This window comes from Protopterus annectens, chromosome 13.part0, assembly GCF_019279795.1.
Source record: "Protopterus annectens isolate FY-2018-M chromosome 13.part0, PAN1.0, whole genome shotgun sequence".
NCBI lineage: Eukaryota > Metazoa > Chordata > Ceratodontiformes > Protopteridae > Protopterus > Protopterus annectens.
In genome coordinates this window covers 14,189,340-14,209,080 of record NC_056747.1, presented here as the reverse complement: position 1 = coordinate 14,209,080, position 19,741 = coordinate 14,189,340, and the positions used below count along the sequence as shown (strand labels likewise).

Genomic DNA, 19,741 nt, shown 5'->3' with positions numbered 1-19,741 from the left:
GTATTTGGAATAACGATGGTTTAACAGTGTACCTGACTACAGACTGTAAGTGCTGCTATACTGCACTTGGAATAACGATGGTTTAACAGTGTACCTGACTACAGACTGTAAGTGCTGCTATACTGCACTTGGAATAACGATGGTTTAACAGTGTACCTGACTACAGACTGTAAGTGCTGCTATACTGCACTTGGAATAACGATGGTTTAACAGTGTACCTGACTACAGACTGTAAGTGCTGCTATACTGCACTTGGAATAACGATGGTTTAACAGTGTACCTGACTACAGACTGTAAGTGCTGCTATACTGCATTTGGAATAACGATGGTTTAACAGTGTACCTGACTACAGACTGTAAGTGCTGCTATACTGCACTTGGAATAACGATGGTTTAACAGTGTACCTGACTACAGACTGTAAGTGCTGCTATACTGCACTTGGAATAATGATGGTTTAACAGTGTACCTGACTACAGACGGTAAGTGCTGCTATACTGCACTTGGAATAACGATGGTTTAACAGTGTACCTGACTACAGACTGTAAGTGCTGCTATACTGCATTTGGAATAACGATGGTTTAACAGTGTACCTGACTACAGACTGTAAGTGCTGCTATACTGCACTTGGAATAACGATGGTTTAACAGTGTACCTGACTACAGACTGTAAGTGCTGCTATACTGCACTTGGAATAATGATGGTTTAACAGTTTACCTGACTACAGACTGTAAGTGCTGCTATACTGCACTTGGAATAACGATGGTTTAACAGTGTACCTGACTACAGACTGTAAGTGCTGCTATACTGCACTTGGAATAACGATGGTTTAACAGTGTACCTGACTACAGACTGTAAGTGCTGCTATACTGCATTTGGAATAACGATGGTTTAACAGTGTTTGTCTGGATATGCCTGTTGTACATGTAGTAATACCTGCCATGTCAGTTCCATGTATATGAGGAATCCCCATCTGCAGGGTCAGCTGAAGACTGGGCAGTGTTGTGCCTATAGTTTCATGTGTTAGCCACAGTGCATCTATCTGTGGAATGCAGAAGGTAGTGTGAGGACTGCAGTCTGTAGATGGTGAAGGCCGTGACAGTTACTGACTTCATATCCCTCATAGGACATATGTTGCAACAAACACTGTTACAATGGAAAATATACAAGGTTATTACAGCAACATGTTTATACTGGCCCTGTGTATGTGCTGTCAGCCACACCACTGTCAACCTTTGTGCATCTGGCGTGCATGAAGTGGTGCATATGTGCTGTACACCATAAATAGTGTCATCATATCTGATAACAAGCCAGTGATATATCAGATTGCTACAAGTCATGTACAGTAGGGGTTATATTTCATGACATAAGCTGGACATTCTGTGGATGTTTGTACAGTACTGAGGTCTGTGTAGTGATGGTGAATATCGGCAGTGTGTGTATTGTTAATATGTACTTTAGCCTGTGTACAGACTGTGGTAGATGTCATTGTTCTAGTTCCCCATCAGATGTTACATGCTGCCCCACTGTATGGTACCGTTTTGCCGTACATATTTGTAGGGCCATACACACACGTCTCATACCACAGACAGCCATCAGACCAAACTATGTAGCAGCCCAGCATATGTAGGGGCATTCTGTGAGTGGCACATATGAGGATGGTGTAGAACAGATAGTCCATATAGTGTAATATTATGCTAGCTTACCATATGTGGCTGTGGCTGTGTTCACATTGGTTGTGGTTATGCACGGTCACACAGGTGTATCTTACCCTGTGCTGTGACCTGTCTGTTGAGCCTGCTATATATGCAGGTACATGTGCATTCCCCTATACGAGATGTAGGCCAGTGTTGAGCCAGTCTGCCTGTAGCCTGCACAGTGCATTGTTACATGCCTACAACTTAGTGCACTTAACCAGTGGGATGTCATGTGCAGATACTTGCCCGATGTACTGCTGCCGGGCCTCCCTTAAACATCATGTATGTCAGACAGAGTAGTGGGATGCTGTGCAGATGTATGTCAATATCTAGTGGGTAGTATGTGTCCATGGCACTCCTGTACCAGCAGTCATTATGTGTCAGGTCAGACAGGAGTGTGTGAATCTAACACCTATGGTGGTAAATGTACACCAGTCATTACGTGTTATACCCATCTACATGGCTGTCTACATCCATATTGTCAGACCTGGTACACATGTGGTGCACTAAGGGAATATGTGTATACCTCTGGACTGTACAGGGTGTGGCCAATATCTCAGCTGCACTCCACAGGGGCCTTACATGCTAGCAGCGGTACTTTACAATGATTTCCTTAGGATGTCTGTCAGTAGCCAATGGCACACATGTTATAAGCAGATTTCAGCATCCACACACATCATGTCTGTGAAGACAATCCTAATGACAGTAGCAACAGTCTAGTAATATACCTGCTATACATACCTGACATCCCCTTGCACTACGACATTGGGACTGTAGGAGCTGGGGTACGGCTGCACTCCATGTCCATGATATATGGTGGAAATATATGTACATATACCTATCCAGATAGCCATATATATATATATATATATATATATATATATATATATATTGACATGTGTACTACATTCAATTACCACTGTCATGGCAACCATCCACTATAAATCCCTACAGCTTGTGGGTGTGGTCTCTTTACATTTCCTGTGTGATGGACATCCTTCCTGTGTGTGGGCATCAGTGATACACACAGCAGGTAGTAATATCTCTTACAGGAGAACCTGCACACTCAGAGCGGACACATATTTGTAGGAGGATCAGGAACTACAGACAGACTGAGTAGAGTTGTGTTATGCTTTGCATAGTACTGGTGTTACAGGGTGTGTGTGTGTGTGTGTGTGTGTGTGTGTGTGTGTGTGTGTGTGTGTGTGTGTGTGTGTGTGTGTGTGTATATATACATACTAGCGTACCTTGGAATGCAGTCTGTCTGCACAGCTCAGTACTGCGGGTCTATCCACTTGCTGGAGAGAGGTATGCCTATCATGTGTTGTCCGTCCACCACACAGGTCCTGTGTCAGATATTACACTGGTAGTGTGTGTGTGTGTTGCGTGCTATCAGTACATGGCTTCATCCATTTCTATTACTAACCTCAATTCCTTGACTAAGGGTATGTTGCAGACTATCCTGTAACACCAGCACCTTGCTTAGTGTATGGCAACAGTGTTCCACAAATGTGCCTGTGTTCCAGCCTCTGTCCTACATCTACATACCAAGCTTTGCACATATGTCATGCTGTTGGGGGTTGTTCTGTAGTGGGCTGTGAGTATATCACACTACCATCGCTGCCATTAGTCCACTGTTGCTGTATCCCCCCACACATACAGTGGGGCTGGGGCCGCATATTTGTGGACACCACCTACACAACACGTGTGCCCTTATGCACTGCAGAGGCCAGTGTATGTAACAGTGGTATATGGGCCTGTATTAATGAGTCTAGATGGGGAGCACCTTAAATTACCTAGGCTGTTACAAAATGTGGGGGTATCAGGGGTGAGCTGCCACAAGGTATCTGGATGTACAATACCATATACTCCACCTATATTGACATTACTTACATGACTTGGGGTACTGCAAGCCTAATGCCTCCTGCCACACAGACTCTTCTGTTTGTTATGCCTTGTTATGTACCAGTTATAACCCTTTTGATCACAAAACGTCTTTACCACCTACGGAGTTTGTACAGAGTGTAGATAGAGGCTGCTGAACTACATACCTGCAGTACATACTGTTGATTGTGTGGTACCATGTGGCCCAGTCTGTCTTCACTATTGTACATTCTGAAGGGCTTGGCCTGGACAGCAACAGTTGTGAACCTTTCCAGACTACTGTATTAGTGTAACTGTTTCACAGTTGCAGTACTCTGTTTATATGGTTGTCAGTATCTCAACAGCTATATGACATGGCATATTGCACTGTTATAGTACACAATTAAAGGATTCCCATTTCTGCAAACTTGTGTGTGGAGTCTTTCCTATGACCTATCTATGGGTATATGTTGCAGGCAACGACTGACATTAGTATGTGTGGCCCATACAGTGTCCAGCTGTTCAGGTGTTAACTGTAGGCATAGTGGCAGTTCCAGATTGTGTGCACCTTCTACATATGTATCTTATTGTACATATATCTGTGTGTGTACGTGTAGTCACATGTATATATCTGTGTATATATATATATATATATATATATATATATATATATATATACACATATATATATATATATATGGGTCCCCTTTAGTTGACCGAACCGACGATTCCCCGACACGCGGAAGACGAAGACCAAACGACCGACAGGTAAGTTTACCGAAAGGGTAATTTGCCGGCGGAAAAGACCGACAAGGGTAATGTGTGAGCGACTCGGTAAGTGTGCGACAGTGACGGAGTTAGGAGCGGTCAGGTAAGTGTGCTATATTGTGGGATTTTGGGTTAGGTGTGGGAAAGGTGAGTGTGTGTTAGTGTCGAGTCAGGGTTCAGGTAAGGTAAGTGTGTGATAGTGAGGGACTGTAGTTTAGGGACGGGTTAAGTGAGTTAGGTTTAGGGTGCGGTGGGGTGAGTGTGCGATAGTGACAGGCTTTATGTTTTGGGTGGGTTAAGTGAGTTAGGGTTAGGGTGCAGGTAGGTGAAGTGTGCGATAGTGTCAGACCTTGGGGTTAGGGGTGGGTTAAGTGAGTTAGGGTTAGGGTGCAGGTAGGGTGAGTGCGATAGTGTCGGACCTTGGGGTTAGGTGGGTTAAGTGAGTTAGGGTTAGTGCAGGTAGGGTGAGTGTGCGATAGTGTCGGACCTTGGGGTTAGGGTGGGTTAAGTGAGTTAGGGTGAGGGTGCAGGTACGGTGAGTGTGCGATAGTGTCGGACCTTAGGGTTAGGGTTTGGGTTAGGGCTAGTGGCTATGCTATGTAGTGTAATGTGTTGTTTACGCTCGTGTGTCGGTGTAATGGTGTTCGGTGTTTTGCTATCGGTTTTTGTGTTGTCGGTTATCTGGTCTCGTGGTTTGCGTGTGTGAAGTGGCGTGTCGGTATTTTAAAGTAGACCCATATATATATATATATATATATATATATATATATATATGTATATCTGTATCTGTGTTTGTGTAGCTGTATTCTGGGGATGTTGATGGCTTCTACACATTACATGTCCTATGGGAGGCAGACTGTACTTGGTAGTGTATTGCAGGGTGCCTGTGTTTGGCTGTGTGGGGGATGCCTATTCATACAAGACGTATAGTGTGTGGGGCCTCTCATACCCATTAACGGTGCATGTGGTCATATGTGTATTTGTTAATCTGCAATAGCTATCTACAGATGTATGGCCATATACAGATATATATATAAATATATATATATATATATATATATATATATATATATATATATATATATATATATATATCTAACAGATATATAACTGTATGTGCATATATAGTGATATATATGTATATAGAATTAGTAAAACAAAATATATGGATATGTTATATCTGTTATATATATATATATATATATATATATATATATACACACATACATATATGGATATGTTGCATCTGTTAAGGTTGTAATATAGTTACACACACAGACATCTAGATGTTGGTATACATTCTCTGTACTGTTGCATGACAGGACTGGCTGATATGTTTCTGAAACATTGAATATCTGGGTATCTGTCATGGCTTAGTGGTACATCACTTTGTCTAGGGTGTGCAGGGTCCTTGGTTTGAGCCTTGCAAGAGCTGTTTACTTTGTTGCTGGGCAGAACACAGCCCGATGGATACAGAGTGACTAAGGCACTTTAAAGCAGTTGTAAGCAGGTTTGATCGGGTTTGCACAGAGCTAAGCACTGCCTACAAAGGTTAAGCAATTTAGAAGCTAACTGAGTGTATGAAAACATAAGTGGAGGTTAGCAGTGCTTACTGTCGCACAAACCCGCTTACAACTGCTTTAAAGTGCCTTAATCACTCTGTATCCAAGGGGGTGTGTTCTGCCCAGCAACAAAATAAACAGCTCCTCCAAGGCTCGAAACCAAGACCCTGCACACCATACACAAAGTGAATTACCATTAAGCCATGGCAGATATGCATATGCATGATGTTTTCACATACATATAATCCAGCCCAGGTATACAATACTACAGGAAATGTATTCTGCCATTTAGATGTATTTGTGTGTGTATATATCACATCACCTTCTTTCGGCTGTTTCTGTTACGGGTCGCCACAGTGGATCATCCGTTTCCATTTCTTCCTGTCCTCTGCATCCTGCTCTGTCACACCAAGCACCTGCATGTCCTCTCTCACCACATCCATAAACCTTATCTTAGGCCTTCCTCTTTTCCTGTTACCTGGTAGCTTCATCCTTAGCATCTTTTTCTCAATATACTCAGCATCCCTTCTCAGCACATATCCAAACCAACATAATCTTGCCTCTCTGGCTTTGTCTCCTAACCTTCCAACCTGGGTTGACCCTCTAATATACTTACTCCTAATCCTGTCCACCCTCGTCACACCCAGTGCAAATCTTAACATCTTTAACTCTGCCACATCCAGCTCCGACTCCTGCCTTTTTGTCAATGCCACTGTCTCCAACCCATATAACACAGCTGTTCTCACTACCCTCTTGTAGACCTTCCCTTTCACTCTTACTGGTACTAGTCTGTCACAAATCACTCCTGACACTCTTCTCCACCCACTTCATCCTGCCTGTACTCTCTTCTTCACCTCTCTTCCACACTTCACCATTACTCTGAACTACTGATCCCAAGTATTTAAACTCATCCACCTTCGCCACCTCTACTCCTTGCATCCTCACCATTTCTCTATCTTCCCTCTCATTCACACACATATATTCGGTCTTAGTCCTGCTGACCTTCATTCCTCTTCTCTCTAGAGCATATCTCCATCTCTCCAGGGTCTCCTCCACCTGTTCCCTATTCTTACTACAGATCACAATGTCATCTGCAAACATCATAGTCTACGGGGACTCCTGTCTGATCTCGTCTGTCAACTTGTCCAACACCACTGCAAATAAGAAAGGGCTCAGAGCTGATCCTTGACATAATCTTACCTCCACTTTAAACGCATCCGTCACTCCCACTGCAGACCTCACCGTTGTCACACTACCCTCGTACATATCCTGTACCACTCTTACATACTTCCCTGACACTCCCGACTTCCTCATACAATACCCCAACTCTTCTCTAGGCACCCTGTCATATACTTTAAGTCTACAAAAACACAATGCAACTCCTTCTGACCTTCTCTGTACTTCTCCATCAACACTCTCAGAGCAAACATTGCATCTGTAGTGCTCTTTCTGGCATGAAACTATACTGCTGATAACTAAACATCACGTCCCTTCTTAACCTAGCTTCCGCTACTCTTTCCCATAACTTCATGGTGCGACTGATCAATTTAATCCCACTGTAGTTACTACAGCTCTGCAGATCACCCTTATTCTTAAAAATCGGTACCAAAATACTTTCTCCATTCCTCAGGCATCCTCTCATTTTCCAAAATTTCATTAAACAATCTGGTTAAAAACTCCAATGCCATTTCACCTAAACACCTCCATGCTTCCACAGGTATGTCATCTGGACCAACAGCCTTTCCATTCTTCATCCTCTTCATAGCTATCCTTACTTCCTCCTTGCTAATCCATTGCACTTCATGATTCACTATCCCCACATCATCCAACCTTCTCTACCTCTCATTCTCTTCATTCATCAACCCCTCAAAGTACTCTTCCCATCTCTCAAAACACACTCTCCTCACTTGTAAGTATGTTTCCCTCATTATCCTTTATCACCTTTACCTGCTGCACATCTTTACTAGCTCGGTCCCTCTGTCTAGCCAATAGGTACAGGTCCTTTTCTCCCTCCTTAGTGTCCAACCTTTCATACAACTCTTCATATGCCTTATCCTTAGCCTTCGCCACCTCTCTCTTTGCCATGCACCTCATCTCCTTATAGTCCTGTCTACTTTCTTCATCTCTCTGACAATCCCACTTCTTCTTTGCCAACCTCTTTCTCTGTATACTGTCCTGTACTTCCCAATTCCACCAACAAGTCTCCTTGTCGCCCTTCCTCTGTCCAGATGTCATACCAAGCACCTTTCTAATCGTCTCCCTTATTAGCTCTGCTGTAGTTACCCAGCTATTTGGTAACTCTTCACTGCCACCCAGTGCCTGTCTTAACTCTTCCCTGAACTCCACCTCACAATTACCCTTTTTCAATTTCCACCATTTGATCCTTGGTGCTGCCTCACACTCCTCCTCTTCTTGATCTCCATCATCCTACAAATCACCATCCTATGCTGCCTAACTACACTTTCCCCTGCCACCACTTTACAGTCTCCAATCTCCTTCAGACTGGCCCTCCTACATAAGATATAATCCACCTGTGTGCATCTTCCCCCACTCTTGTATGTCACTCTATGCTCCTCCCTCTTGTTAAAATACATATTCACCACAGCCATGTCCATCCTTTTTGCAAAATCCACTACCGTCTGACCTTCTGCATTTCTTTAACACCATACCTACCCATTACTTCCTCATCCCCTCTGTTCCCTTCACCAACATGCCCATTAAAAGCTGCTGAAATCACCACTCTCTCACCCTTGGGTACAGTCATCACCACTTCATCCAACTCACGCCAAAATTTTTCTTTCTCGTCCATCACACACCCAACTTGAGGAGCATATGCACTAATACCAGTCATCATTACACGATCAATTTCCAGCTTCATAAACATCACTCTATCCGACACTCTTTTCATCTCCAAAACACTCTTAGCATACTGTTCCTTCAGGATAACTCCTACTCCATTTCTCCTCCCATCCACACCATGATAAAACAATTTGAACCCACCTCCGATACACCTAGCCTTACTCCCCTTCCATCTGGTCTCTTGCACACACACAATATACCAACCTTCCTTCTGTCCATCATATCGGCTAGCTCTCTCCCTATACCAGTCGTACTGCCAACATTCAAAGTTCCGACCCTCACTACCACAGTCCTAGCCTTTCTCCTCTCTTCCTGCCTTTGGCCATGCCTTCCACCTCCTCTCCTCCTTCAGCCAACAGTAGCCCAATTTCCGCCAGCACCCTGTTGGCTAACAGTACTGGTGCCGGTTGTTGTTAACCCGGACCTCGACCGATCCGGTATGTAAATATTTACTGGTATCCGCATGAATCATTTTATTTTTATTTATTTTACATTTGTTAACCGGGGGTGTCTGACTAAGCCGAAAAGGCCCTTTTTCAGCAGAGGCCCTGGGAGAAAAGCTCCACAAAGAAAAATTACAGACACATTTAGTTATTTAGACATGATCAGTATACACACAAATTACAAGAGATATGTTTCTACAGTGGTATGCGGCACATGAACAGTTACACTGGAGAGAACAAACAAAAAAATATTAATTTTAAAAATAAAGGTAATTAATAGATTTGTGGTGTACAGCTGAAATTTGGAACATAGGTAGAATACATACAGAGTACACAGGTACGGTACATACATTGTAGATTAGCCAGTGTTTGTCAGTAAGATTGAAAACTATTATGGCCTAGTTTTACACCAGATACCCTTCCTGACGCAACCCTCCCCATTTATCCGGGCTTGGGACCGGCACAAAGAAACAAAGAAATGCACTGGCTTGTGCACCCCCAGTGGCTGTATATATATATATATATATATATATATATATACATATATATATATATATATATGTGTGCATATGTATATATATTCAACTTTAGATGGATATAACATATCTATATATGTATATATATATATATATAGATATATATAATTTTTTTTTATTATTATTTATTTATTTCCAGTTTGATAACCGGGGAGGTCCACTGGGCCCAAAAGGCCCATTTTCAGTGGAGGCCCAGGGAGAAAATCTCCATAATAAAAACAATTAAGAAGTGAAAACAAGTAACAATAAAAAATTACAGAAATTAGAACAAGCAAGCATAGAATCATACATTTGTACAAAATATTCATAGAATAATGCAAAAGAACACATACATATGAAATATGTGAATAGTACATTTTTACAATCAAATTCAGAGAGCAATTTGCATGTAGAGCCATTTGCACAGAGTAGAGATGGGAGCCTGTGTACATTATTTAAATAGTAAGTACACTGGGGAGAAAAATTCAATATACAGTTGAAGTAGAGGGGGGAGCTGTAGAAATAGCAGAAAGTAGATGCGTTTGAAGGAGAACAAGTCTAGGAGACATAAGAGGGATTTAGGTCAGAAGGGTACAATTACATTTCCAGTTTTGGGAGAGGTGGAAGTAGAGTAGGGATTTAAAGTGTTCAGAGTTTGTAGTGATTCTAAGCAGGGGTGGGAGAGAGTTCCATTTTTTGGCCAGTGGGTAGGAAAGGAGAAACTGGCCAGGGGATCATTTAGGTTTATGTAGAGAAAGTAGACTTTGTTGGGCTGATCTTAGGGGTCTGAGTGGGCTGATCTTAGGGGTCTGAGTGGTGTGTATATTATATATATATATATATATATATATATATATATATACATACACACATACACATGTATGTATATATATACAATTGATGTTATATGATTTGCGAGTCATACATTAATATATATATATATATATATCTACATATAGCTATCTGTCTACATTTACAGATATATATATCTGTCCATATGTCCATGCATGTTTGACTCATATTTTGGCCTGTTCCTCACTCACTTGGCAATTGTCATGGATGATCACAGCACTGAATTCAGTAACTAGTGCCAACACATTTGTTTCAGACTTCATGTGCTGCATGATATGTTTGTGATAACTTAAGGTTATGTATATCTGCCATGGGTTAGTGGTAAATCACTTAGTGTATGGAGTGCAGGGTCCTGGTTTCGAGCCTTGGAGAGGAAGTTTATTTTGTTGCTGGGCAGAACAAGGGACGTTTGCTATAGAGTGATTAAGGCTCTTTAAAGCAGTTGTAAGCGGGTTTGCACAACGGTAAGCACTGCTAACCTCCGGTTACAGTTTCTTACACTCAGTTAGCTTCTACTTTGCTTAATCTGTGTAGGCAATGCTTACCCCTGTACAATCGCACTTAAACACGCTTACTACTGCTTATTTGTGCTTACATCTCCTTACTAGTGCCTTATTCATTATGACACTGACACTTCATATGTGCAGTTAATGCAGTACTCCAGTTCACATTTAAATGTTATGTAGGTTATATGGCAATAAGTTGTTAAAATATGTTCATATACAGATTTCACATGGAAAATGATATGTGCTGCAGTGGGACTTGAACTGAGAATGCCTGCTCATTGGGCGGATGCTCTAACCACTACACTATTGCTGTCCTGCTTCATTTGCATATATATTCCTTGTTATCCTCTTCAGCCTTTTCAGCTGCTTTAACCGTAGCTAAGTGATGGGCAAACCTACGGTTAGCTGTACTCGGGGGGTTTAAAAAAATAAATAAAAGTTTTTCTGCATTTTATTTAAATGTACTGTTGAACAGATGGGGACTGTTGGTGGGGATATGCGGACATCTATGAGCGGTCTCGTTCATTTATTTACGCATTCTTCTGTTCTACTTTGCAGGGGTGTGTTTATTCTGAGAGCTCTGCTCTCAGACACGCCCCCTGCACTCATCCACGCTCCGTGTAGCATTAGGAGTTCAGGCAGCATGGCTTCATTAATATGCATGGCACGCTCTGTCCTCCTCTTAAACTGCCCCTTGCGTGCAGGACTAAAGTAGTCCTGCATGGAAGATTAGTAAATCCGGAGGTTACACTTCAGCACTTGGAATGTGAACTTGTGACTACTACTTAAACTTTATTTCACAATCTGTTGTACATGAATTACTACTTTAACTCATTACCACCTATGAGGTGCAGAATGCCACACCTCTAGCAGCTTATATGCATCTTGCATTCCAAAGCATTTTCTGAAGAATAAACTTTAAGAAACATAAGACAAACACATGTAAATATTTTGTGTATAATAAAGATTAAAACTGTACAAACAGCAACATTATCACTAACAAGTGTTCTTTACAGTGCTGTCAGCGCATTCATTCTTTTCCATGTGTACCGTAATACACTATAATGCACACAGACCCCAAATTATACTTTTTCTAAAGATTCACAAACAAATTTTCATATACTGAAAACTGTACAACCTGGACATATACTGTTACAACATTTTTGTTAACCAGATAGAAGCTTTCCATGATAATTAGAAATCCCTCTATCACTGCAGGTTTATTAAAATATTTGCAGAATTATGAAAATATATGTTTAATTGTGTAATTAAGAATACAACCAATACTGGATATCTCTCACAATGTCCAAATATCAAAGACAGCTTTCTTCAACAACATCCAGGGTTTCACATAATCTCATGCAACAACCTGTAAGTCACTTGGTTTTTGAAGTATTAGGTACATATGGAAGTATTTCTTATTTTTAGGATTACGAACAAACAGCTATCAGTATTTCCAATATAGTGTAGTACAAAGCAGCCCTGACAGCCCATAATTATTACCAAATTACCTGCAGTATTTCCAGTGTAGTGTAGTACAAAGCACTGACAGCCCATAATTACTATCAAACAGCTGGCAGTATTTTCAGTATAGCGCAGTATAAAGCAGCCCTGACTGCTCATAATTACTTCATAGGTAGGTACTAGGCTATCAGCCCAAGGGCCTAAGTAAGCCTAGCCAACAAGGTTCCCTGGCTTTTGCCACCCAAGAAAGTTATTTTCCTGTGCCCCTGTTGAACAAAGCCATAGAAATGATTCCCAGGGTGAATTTCCTATTTCCCATCCACTCATCAAGATTTTTCTTGAACAGTGCTAATGAGGAACTCTGCTTGACATAGATGAGTAGCTTGTTCCAGAGTATGGGAAGTCTCTGGGACAGGAATCTATCCCTCCAGCATGTTCTGTTTATTGTGGTGACAAGGTTTAGGTCCCTAGGCCATGTAGCTCGGAGGGATTAGGATTTCTGTAGGTGTAGCACGTCCAACAGCTCTGGGTTTGACATAGCTTTGTATGTCAGGCAGAGATCACCTTGGAGTAGGCGATATGCTATGGAGTAAAGCTGGAATTTTTTGAGACGGTCAGCGGAGGGCATCTGTTTGAGGTCGGTAATCCTCTTTGTGAGGTACTTCTGCAGCCTTTCCAGCTGTTGTAGATGTCTTGTGAGGTACATTCCAAAAGGGGCATTGTACTCTATAATGGGTCTAATGACTGATGAGTAGAGTGGAATAATGACCTCTTTTTTCCTGGATGAGAACCCATTCGTGATGAGGTGTGCTATGTAGAGGGATTTCCTGACAACTGTGGCAATGTGATTATCAAAGGAAAGACTACTGTCCACCTGGGTCCCAAGGTCTCTCATAACACATTCGGAGTTAAGTAGACTGCCACCTATGTGGTAGTTCATGGGTACAGAGTTTTTACCAAAGGGGATGACAATGCACTTTTTGGCATTGAGCTTGAGTCCATGGCTCTGACAGCAGGCATCTGTCTCAGTGAGGCCCTTCTGTAGGATGTCCACATCATTTGGGGACTCGACTATGGCTCCTAGTTTGCAGTCATCTGTGAACTTTGTTAGTCAGAGACCTTCTGTGTTAGCCTGCATTTAGAGAAGTAGATACCAAGCAGGAGAGGACCCAGGACTGAGCCCTGTGGTACTCCACTTGTCACTGGTTTGAAGTCGGATTTGGACTCTGCAACTTTTACAGTGTGGGTTCAGTCAGTGAGCCAGTTGGCAACCCATCTTGTGACGTAGGGATTTATACCTAGTTTAGTGAGTTTATCTATAATTCCAGAATGGGGGATGGTGTCGAAAGCCTTGGCGAGGTCAAGATAGACTATGTGAATCACCTTACCCTCATCCTCGGCTTTGGTGACTGCCTCAAAGTCGTCAATCAGGTTCAGGAGACATGATCTGCCTTTCATAAACCCAAACTGGGTGGGGTGCAGAGTCTGGAGGTTACCAATGTCTTTGTTTATAAGTTCCATGATGAGCCTCGCAGACCAGGCTTGTCAGGCTAATAGGGCAATAGTTCCCGAGGTCCATGGTGGCTCCCCCTTTGTGGAGTGGGATGACTGTTGCTGTGCACCATTCAGTGGGCACAAAGCCTGACATGAGGCTATGATTGAACATAGTACTTGGGTAGGGAGCCAGTCCATTCTGAAGTTCATGTAAAACGCAGCCTGGGATGTTGTCTGGCCCCACGGATGCTGTGTTCTTGGCTTTAGAGAGTGCAGTTTTTACCTGCGTAGTTGTGATTACAAGGACTCTGCACTCTTCTGCTATAGATATGGGCCCCGTAGGAGGTGAGAATTGGGTAAAGTTAACAATGAACCTGTCTGCCAGGATGTTGGCAATATCAATTGGTTCTGTAATTTTCGTGCCATTGTGCTGTAACTCGGAGCAGATCTGGGTGTTGCCATTGAGATTCTTGACATAGCTATAGAATGCTTTGTGGTTGTCCTTAGAATCAGTGGCGATTTTGTTTAGTAACTAGCTTTGGAGGATTTTATGAGGGATCTCAACTTCTTACTGAGGCTGACCAGGGAGCTCCTCCACTCATGGGATTTTACTCTCTTTTGCAACTATTTCTTCCTTCTGTTGTAGAGTTTGTTTATGGAAGGGGACCACCAGATTGGCTTCCTTTTTCTGGAGGATAGCGTCTTGGTTCTTTTAGGGATAGCACGATCCATGCACTCTTATAAGTGCTTATAGAGTGCTTTTGTGTAGGATTCAGCAGTTGTAACTGTATTGTCCATCTGCATGGGTGTCATGAAGTTCGCTACTTCTGTCTTAAGAAACATGAAGTTGGCTTTGGAGAAATCTTTTACGGTGGTTTTCAAAAAGGGGGGTGGAGACAGGAAGTGGATATCCAGGGTGATTAGCTTATGGTTGGATCTGACCAACAAGGAGTTGACTTTAGGTGTGGAACACCGGTCACTCATGCTGGTAATGACTAGGTCTAGGATATTGTTGTCACTGGTGGGGCTGTGTATAAGTTGATCCAGGGCATTGGAATTTATGAATTCCAGAAAGCGTTGAGCAAAGGAGTTGGTAAACGAGTAGTTTTCCCAGTTAATGGTGGGGTAGTTGAAATTGCCCATTATTAAGGTGTTTGGTTGAACCCTAATATTTTCCAGTATATCAAGAAAAGAGGAGTGGGAATCCTGGGGCATGGTGGGGGATCTGTAGCAAGCTACAATTTGTATCTCAGATGCATTATGCTGAGCAACTAGCCTGGTGGTGTGGATATCCTTAATGAATATGGACACACCTCTACCTTTAGTGCTCCAGTCCAGGTTAGATGGCCGAAAGGTGTGGTATGAATTACAGCCTGGTAATGCAGGCATGCTCTCTGGAGCCTTGAACCAGGTCTCAGTCACTGCACAGCTATCGATGTTCTCCATTTTGAGGTTTAGACTTCTAGCATTGAGTAGCATTACCCTTAGTTTTTTTCTTGCATGCACTTGTTATGGTGGTGAATTTGTCATTTGAACCTTGCCTGGAAAAGGCACTACAGAGGCGGCAAAAACCTTAGCCAGTATCCGGAATCCCAGGGGCGACAGGTACAGACAATCTTTGGCAAAGCATAGTGGTCTGTCGACCATGTCGTCCCAGGCAGACAGATACTGGATCTCCTTAGAATGACACCAGACGTTAGCCAATTGTTGAAGTCAATCATTTTGTCCTTGTACTGTGTTATCATTCTGGGCAATGGCAGGATGCTACTCAGGGCTAGGGTCATACCTGCCTGGGCTACAAGATTGGAGAGCTCCTCCATGTCTCTTTTCATGTAGTCTAGGGAGGTACGTCTCAGGTCATTCACACTAACATGGACAATACACATTACTAACAAATAAGTGGTAGTATTTCCAGTATAGTGTAGTACAAAAGCAGCCCTGCCAGCCCATTACTAACAAACAGCTGGCAATATTTCCAGTATAGTATAGTATAAAGCAGCCCTGCCAGCCCATAATTACTAACAAATAGCTGGCAGTATTTCCAGTATAGTATAGTATAAAGCAGCCCTGACAGCGCATAATTACTAACAAACAGCTGATAGTATTTCCAGTATAGTGTAGTATAAAGCAGCCCTGACAGCGCATAATTACTAACAAACAGCTGATAGTATTTCCAGTATAGTGTAGTATAAAGCAGCCCTGACAGCGCATAACTACTAACAAACAGCTGGCAATATTTCCAGTATAGTGTAGTATAAAGCAGCCCTGACAGCGCATAATTACTAACAAACAGCTGATAGTATTTCCAGTATAGTGTAGTATGATGCAGCACTGATTGCCCATAATTACTAACAACTAACTGGCAGTATTTCCAGTATAGTGTAGTATAAAGCAGCCCTGACAGCCCATAATTACTAACAAACAGCTGGCAGTATTTCCAGTATAGTGTAGTATGATGCAGCACTGATTGCCCATAATTACTAACAAACAGCTGATAGTATTTCCAGTATAGTGTAGTATGATGCAGCACTGATTGCCCATAATTACTAACAACTAACTGGCAGTATTTCCAGCCTAGTGTAGTATAAAGCAGCCCTGACAGCCCATAATTACTAACAAACAGCTGGCAGTATTTCCAGTGTAGTGTAGTACAAAAGGAGCACTAACGCCCCATAATTACTAACAAATACCTAGCAGTATTTCCAGTATAGTGTAGTATACAGCAGCACTGATTGCCCATAATTACTAACAAATAGCTGGCAGTATTTCCAGTATAGTGTAGTACAAAGCAGCCCTGACAGCCCATAATTACTAACAAACAGCTGGCAGCATTTCCAATGTAGTGTAGTATACAGCAGCACTGATTGCCCATAATTACTAACAAATAACTGGCAGTATTTCCAGTACAGTGTAGTATACAGCAGCATTGACTGCCCATAATTACTAACAAATAGCTGGCAGTATTTCCAGTATAGTGTAGTATAAAGCAGCCCTGACAGCCCATAATTACTAAAAACAACTGGCAGTATTTCCAGTATAGTGTAGTATGATGCAGCACTGATTGCCCATAATTACTAACAAATAACTGGCAGTATTTCCAGTATAGAGTAGTATAAAGCAGCCCTGCCAGCCCATAATTACTAACAAATAACTGGCAGTATTTCAAGTATAGTGTAGTATAAAGCAGCCCTGCCAGCCCATAATTACTAACAAATAACTGGCAGTATTTCCAGTATAGTTTAGTATAAAGCAGCACTGATTGCCCATAATTACTAACAAATAACTGGCAGTATTTCCAGTATAGTGTAGTATAAAGCAGCACTGATTGCCCATAATTACTAACAAATAGCTGGCATTATTCCCAGTATAGTGCAGTATAAAGCAGCCCTGCCAGCCCATAATTACTAACAAATAACTGACAGTATTTCCAGTATAGTGTAGTATAAAGCAGCACTGAATGCCCATAATTACTAACAAATAACTGGCAGTATTTCTAGTATAGTGCAGTATAAAACAGCCCTGCCAGCCCATAATTACTAACAAATAGCTGGCAGTATTTCCAGTATAGTGTAGTACAAAGCAGCCCTGACAGCCCATAATTACTAACAAACAGCTGGCAGCATTTCCAGTGTAGTGTAGTATACAGCAACACTGATTGCCCATAATTACTAACAAATAACTGGCAGTATTTCCAGTACAGTGTAGTATACAGCAGCACTGACTGCCCATAATTACTAAAAACAGCTGGCAGTATTTCCAGTATAGTGTAGTATGATGCAGCACTGATTGCCCATAATTACTAACAAATAACTGGCAGTATTTCCAGTATAGAGTAGTATAAAGCAGCCCTGCCAGCCCATAATTACTAACAAATAACTGGCAGTATTTCCAGTATAGTGTAGTATAAAGCAGCCCTGCCAGCCCATAATTACTAACAAATAACTGGCAGTATTTCCAGTATAGTGTAGTATAAAGCAGCACTGATTGCCCATAATTACTAACAAATAACTGGCAGTATTTCCAGTATAGTGTAGAATAAAGCAGCACTGATTGCCCATAATTACTAACAAATAGCTGGCAGTATTCCCAGTATAGTGCAGTATAAAGCAGCCCTGCCAGCCCATAATTACTAACAAATAACTGATAGTATTTCCAGTATAGTGTAGTATAAAGCAGCACTGACTGCCCATAATTATTAACAAATAACTGGCAGTATTTCCTGTATAGTGCAGTATAAAGCAGCCCTGCCAGCCCATAATTACTAACAAATAGCTGGCAGTATTTCCAGTATAGTGTAGTATAAAGCAGCCCTGCCAGCCCATAATTACTAACAAATAACTGGCAGTATTTCCAGTATAGTGTAGTATAAAGCAGCACGGATTTCCCATAATTACTAACAAATAACTGGCAGTATTTCCAGTATAGTGTAGTATAAAGCAGCACTGATTGCCCATAATTACTAACAAATAGGTGGCAGTATTTCCAGTATAGTGTAGTATAAAGCAGCCCTGCCAGCCCATAATTACTAACAAATAACTGGCAGTATTTCCAGTATAGTGTAGTATAAAGCAGCACTGATTGCCCATAATTACTAACAAATAACTGGCAGTATTTCCAGTATAGTGTAGTATAAAGCAGCCCTGACAGCCCATAATTACTAACAAACAGCTGGCAGTATTTCCAGTATAGTGTAGTATAAAGCAGCACTGATTGCCCATAATTACTAACAAATAGCTGGCAGTATTTCCAGTAGAGTGCAGTATAAAGCAGCCCTGCCAGCCCATAATTACTAACAAATAACTGGCAGTATTTCCAGTATAGTGTAGTATAAAGCAGCCCTGCCAGCCCATAATTACTAACAAATAACGGGCAGTATTTCCAGTATAGTGTAGTATACAGCAGCACTGACTGCCCATAATTACTAACAAATAGCTGGCAGTATTTCCAGTAGAGTGCAGTATAAAGCAGCCCTGCCAGCCCATAATTACTAACAAATAACTGGCAGTATTTCCAGTATAGTGTAGTATAAAGCAGCCCTGCCAGCCCATAATTACTAACAAATAACTGGCAGTATTTCCAGTATAGTGCAGTATAAAGCAGCCCTGCCAGCCCATAATTACTAACAAATAACTGGCAGTATTTCCAGTATAGTGTAGTATGATGCAGCACTGATTGCCCATAATTACTAACAAATACCTGGCAGTATTTCCAATATAGTGCAGTATAAAGCAGCCCTGCCAGCCCATCATTACTAACAAACAGCTGGCAGTATTTCCAGTATAGTGCAGTATAAAGCAGCACTGATTGCTCATAATTACTAACAAATAACTGGCAGTATTTCCAGTATAGTGTAGTATAAAGCAGCACTGATTGCCCATAATTACTAACAAATAACTGGCAGTATTTCCAGTATAGTGTAGTATAAAGCAGCACTGATTGCCCATAATTACTAACAAATAATTGGCAGTATTTCCAGTATAGTGTAGTATAAAGCAGCCCTGCCAGCCCATAATTACTAACAAATACCTGGCAGTATTTCCAGTATAGTGTAGTATAAAGCAGCACTGATTGCCCGTAATTACTAACAAATAACTGGCAGTATTTCCAGTATAGTGTAGTATAAAGCAGCCCTGCCAGCCCATAATTACTAACAAATAACTGGCAGTATTTCCAGTATAGTGTAGTATAAAGCAGCCCTGCCAGCCCATAATTACTAACAAA

The 19,741-nt window shown here is 41.7% G+C and overlaps 1 protein-coding gene across 1 annotated transcript in view; it reads right to left on the bottom strand.

The window, feature by feature from the left end:
* Positions 1 to 19,741, bottom strand: part of UBXN6 (UBX domain protein 6) — a 1,665,022-nt gene that overhangs the window by 531,646 nt on the left and 1,113,635 nt on the right. The gene's annotated exons all lie outside the window — the stretch shown is intronic.